Source organism: Dipodomys merriami, unplaced genomic scaffold, assembly GCF_024711535.1.
Source record: "Dipodomys merriami isolate MVZ:Mamm:240054 unplaced genomic scaffold, mDipMer1.0.p SCAF_130, whole genome shotgun sequence".
Lineage (NCBI taxonomy): Eukaryota > Metazoa > Chordata > Mammalia > Rodentia > Heteromyidae > Dipodomys > Dipodomys merriami.
Window position 1 is genome coordinate 333,896 of NW_027202605.1, and position 5,580 is coordinate 339,475.

At 37.4% G+C, this 5,580-nt stretch overlaps 1 pseudogene; it reads left to right on the forward strand.

Annotated features, from left to right (window-relative positions):
* The first annotated feature begins 1,803 nt into the window (after positions 1 to 1,803).
* On the forward strand, positions 1,804 to 5,340 carry LOC138824948 (zinc finger protein 717-like; annotated as a pseudogene).
* The last annotated feature ends 240 nt before the right edge of the window (positions 5,341 to 5,580 follow it).

Consider the following 5,580-nt stretch of genomic DNA (forward strand, 5'->3'; position numbering starts at 1 on the left):
ATATTAATATTACAATCTGAGCCACAACACATTGCGAAGAAAACATGTTTCCTTATTCTCCTGAGACAGAAGACTGGCGCCCAGAGAAAATGCAGACATGAAGTTCACCTTACCTAGCCTTCAAGGTCAACAGCAGCTCAGTTTCAGATGCTATCTTTCCAACAGTAAGGAAAAGGCCTGCACTCTAGTCTCTTAACCATCTCCAGAATTCTCTTTTAACACTTCTGCGGCCAGCTCTCAGTTCTCTCAGTCCTGTCAGGCTGGAATTCCAAACTCTCAAAACTTTTTCCCTTTCAGCTCAACTTCAGAGTTCAATACAGAAAAGTACGTCCTTCCTCCAACTGATAAACTACAAGAAAATTTGATTTCACCTGATTCTGTTATCTTTGGTCCAACTTCATGTATTGTTGTATTCAGTTTTGTTTTTCCATACCACTACTTTTAAATATTTTCATTCACTGTCAGTATAAGATAGGTAGTTTTGATTTTAAAAAAATAATACAGTGATGAGGTTTTCTCTATTAGAAATATCATTTGTTGCAAAATCTCACAGATATTTGCTAGGAATTGATTTTGATCTCTGAGGAATTTCACTATTAACTAACAAAAGTGGAAATATATCCTTAGGGATCTACTGGAGAAATGACTCAGGAATATTTAACACATTTGAGCATTTGGTCATATTTATCATGTTTGTCATCCTGAGTGTTCCTTGAGTCTCTATCAATTTGCCTACAACTTCCATGAAGGCCTATCAAAATGAAAATCTTCTCAAGGAATATTTCATTCCCCTCCCACATATATTTTGTGTTGTAGAATGTAGGCAAAGTTTACAAAACTTCATGGTACCAGTTCATTTTTACATAAGAAGGAAATATCAGGGTATCTAAGACCTCATTTCAATATGTAGTATTTAAACCAAACATGGTTAATGTAGGATATTTTTATGTGGGAACTAAATCAAATCTTATAAGGGCCCAAAAAATCATTAGCTATTTTCTGGAGTACTGTTACTGTTTTTTAACATTCATGTGGACACTGCTTTTCTTTGATCTAGGAATGTTGTATGTTCTGTATACCATGTGATATCCTGAATGTGTTCTGCTTGCTTATGAGAGTACTTGTTAATAGAAGGTCTAAATAAGATTTATGGTGAAGCAATAAATGTAAATGCAGAGAAAATATTTGTTTAATTCATTGTTACCTACTGATATATACTAAAATTTTATCAAAAATAATAATATAATTTTTTAGACACTACCTTAGACTTAATGTCATCATGCCAGATTATTGTCTCCTTAGAATTATTATCTTGTCTCTATTGCTAGCAGCAGAAATGTGTTTGCATGCATTAGGGAATCTGTAATTTTTTATTGGTCTTCGGGCCTGAATTCTCAGCCTGGTTATTGTCCATCAGCTCTTCAGGGCAAAGTGAGTGCTCTACCACTTGAGTCATAGTGTTACTTTCAGTTTTCTGGTGGTTTATTGGAGATAAGTGTCTCATGGACTTTCCTGCCTGCGCTGGACATGAACCTTGATCCTCAGACCTCAGCCTCCTCAATAGCTAGGATTACAGGCATAAGCCACCAGTTCTCTGAAAATCTGTTTATTTTAGTGGCCAGGTTTATGTATTGTCAAATATTTCTAATTTGCTATTTAATTTTCCCAGTGAAAAGATACCATAGCCAGCTGCAAACATTTTATGTAAGACAAAAGCATACCTGCAGCATAATGAAATTCCAGATTGGAATTCTCATGACGCAGGTCTAATTTCTTGATGGAAATGTGCCATTACAGAAGCTGATGTCATTTGATGATGTGGCTGTGAACTTCACCTGGAAGGAGTGGCAGGATCTGGATCCTGGTCAGAGGACCCTTCATAGAGAAGTAATGCTGGAAACTTATAACAACCTAATGTCCTTGGGTGAGCAAAGGTCACTTTTGTTTGGAAGGTCAAGTGCTTTTATTTTAGTAGACATTTGACTATGTTATTTAGGTATAAGATTCCAGTCCATTCCCTTGTAAAAAAAAAAAAAACTGCTAGTATAAAAGCCAGCCAAATTCAGGTCTGGGAGCTTGATGTTGTTTGCCTTTCACACTACTGCTAGAGCCACAACTCTATTTTGGCTTTTGTTTTGTTGAATATTCTGAATTTCCATGCCCAGGTTGGTTTCAAGCCTGCCTCTTCTGATCTTACCTCCTAAATATAGGGTTAGAAATGTAAGCCTTTGGACCATTAAATTTAAAAAAAAAAAAAAAAAGATTCCAGTCCATGGGAAGTGTCATTTCTTCCTAAGGGAAACTTCAACTTCATTATGTGTATCTGAAGAGCTAATTTTATTCTCAGTCTTTAAGATTTCTAATCATTAGTCGGACAAAAGTTCTAAACTATGATCCACTAATAGGAGACTGACTTTCCAGACTTGGGGTGATTATTATAGGTGGATCTACACTCTAGATAGAATATACATTACTACTGTCAGTATGATCTGGAAATCAGTAGGTGAAAGTGTGAAAGTGTGTATTTGTAAGCCAAACCTTACATAGGTTGCATTGCTTCAAGCTTGGAATCCTAGATACTCTGTAGGCTGAAATCTGAAGGTTTTGGTTTAAAGCCAGCAACTGTAGAAAAATGAACATGATACTCTTATCTCCAATTAACCATTCAAAAACTAGAAATGTAGCCAAGACACAAACTAGTAGAATGCTAGATTTGAGCAAAAGAGCTGAGTTCAAGCCACTCATTGGGAAAATAAACCCAAAGCTGGGGGAAAGTACACCATGGAGCTGTTAAGAATTGAGACACCATGGGCTGGGAAGGTGGCTCAGTGGTAGAGCCCTTTCCTTGCATGCTTGTGGCCCTGTGCTTGATTCGTCAGCATGAAAAAAGCAGAACAAAAGCCAGAATTGGCGTTGTGGCTCAAGTGGTAGAGTGCTAGCCTTGAGCTTAGGAGGTGTGATACAGCTCCCAGGCTCATAATTCAGGCCCCAAAAACGATCCCACCCCCCAAAAATAAAACAATTGAGAAACCAGATGTAGGAGCAACCCAGTGAACAGGATGTCTGCAACATTGCATTAATGATGACCCAGCAAGAGCAATAGTTCTCCACTATTTCTTACTCACAGGGCACTGTATTCCTAAACCTATATTGATTGTGAAGCTGGAGCAAGGTGCAGAACCATGGATGAGAGAAGACTCAGAAGAGAATTTCACAGGTGAGTTAAAGCATCTTGAATAGTGATGTTGGGTCCAGAGCCCAGTTGGTCTGTTTATCTTGAGCTGTACAGAGCAATAGTATTCCTAGTGCCCTGAGTCATGTGTGGAAGAGAACTAGGTGATCCTTTGTCTCAAGGAATTGTCAATCCAGAATTCTTGTGGAGAGAAACTGAATTTGCTGTTCCAGTGTAGTTAATGTTAGCACTTCTATTTGTCTGTAGAGAAGTCATTCAGAAAGGAAAAAGACAATAAGAAATGTAGTAAGGAGATCTCATTTTAAACTAGTATTTTGCAGGAGGGAGGAAAATAGGATCAGGACAATTTCATATCAGTGGTGATGGGCATAGAGGGAGATTCAGAATGGAAGCATTAAGAGTACGGAGATGAATAATTGGAGTAAATATTTCCTTGAGAAAAATATAAAAATCTGAAGTACAGAAAAACATTATTTTCCATTGTAAAATGTCAGTACTACTTTCTTAATTACTACATTGCAGAGAAATATATATATTCTGCATAAAGCAATGCTTTGATATTTGAAAATATTGCAACAGAATGTGAGGAAATATCTTTACATTAAGGAATTTATGGATCTCATTTATGTTTTTGTTTATTTTTCTATTATTCATTTTAGGTGTCCCAGAAATGGAGGATGTGATTAGCACCTGCCAGGAACGTCACAATAAATATCTCTCTGAAGTAGCAATCATGAATAATAACACAGGGGAGGAAAAAGTGAGACTTATAAGAAGTTTTCATTTGAGTTCAATACCGAAGTCAGAACTGATTGAGAATAATGGGAACTCCTTAGGGATGAGGATAGAAAAGGTCACTGCCTGTCAGAGCATGGGTATTTTCAGTGAACCTGGTAAGATATGTCCTGCATATAGTCCTCATGTGTCTTCTGTAGTTGACGAATGTAAACAGTGTGAAAAGTCTTTCACTGAGAAGAAACACCCTGTTGACCCTCAGAGGACACACACAGGAGAGAAACCTTATGAATGTAACATGTGTGGAAAGACTTTCACCCAGAAATCAAAGCTTACTGTCCACCAGAGAACACACACAAAAGAGAAACCTTTTCAATGTAACATTTGTGGAAAATCTTTCATATGCAAGGCATATCTTACTAGACACCAGAGAACACACACAGGAGAGAAACTTTATGAATGTAACATGTGTGGAAAGTCTTTCACCTGGAAGACACACATTACTGTCCACCAGAGAACACACACAAAAGAGAAACCTTTTGAATGTAACATTTGTGAAAAGTCTTTCTCCTGGAAGGCATATCTTACTAGACACCAGAGAACACACACAGGAGAGAAACCTTATGAATGTAACATGTGTGGAAAATCTTTCTTGTGGAAGGCATATCTTCCTCTCCACCAGAGAACACACACAGGAGAGAAACCTTATGAATGTAACAAGTGTGGAAAGTCTTTCACCCAGAAATCGATGCTTACTCGCCACCAGAGAACACATAATATAGAGAAACCTTATGAATGTAACGCGTGTCGTAAGTCTTTCACTGAGAAATCAAAGCTTACTCGTCACCAGAGAACACACACAAAAGAGAAACCTTTTGAATGTAACATTTGTGGAAAGTCTTTCTCCTGGAAGGAATATGTTACTAGACACCAGAGAACACACACAGGAGAGAAACCTTATGAATGTAAGATGTGTGGAAAATCTTTCACCAGGAAATCAAATCTTAATCTCCATCAGAGAACACATACTACAGAGAAAACTTATTAATGTAACTTGTGTCGAAAGTCTTTCACCCATAAAGGAAACCTTACTATAAACCAGAAAACACACACATTAGAGAGACCTTATGAATGTAACATGTGTGGAAAGTCCTTCTCTTGGAAGTCAAGCATCAATGTCCATCAGATAATACACACAGGAAAGAAACCTTATGAATGTAACATGTGTGGAATGACTTTCACCTGGAAGTCAAACCTCACTGTCCATCAGAAAATACACAGGAAAGAAACCTTATGAATGTCATATTTGCAGAAAGATTTTCAGCCAGAAGCTACAACCTACTATCCACCAGAGATCACACACAGGAGAGAAATTTTATGAATGTGACCTATGTGGAAAATGTTTCATGTAGAACATACACCTTTCTGTCCATCAGAAAAAAAACCACCAGAGAGAAATGTTATGTATGTAGCACGCATGGAAATTCTTTCACCTGGAAGGCACAACTTAACATCCATCACAGACACAAGGAGAGAAACCTTATGAATGTGACCAATGTGGAAAGACAGCTTAACACACATAAGTTGATTCACACAAATGAAATAACAGGATTGTACCAAATGGGAAAGTCTTTGATCTGTCAGAAAACTGA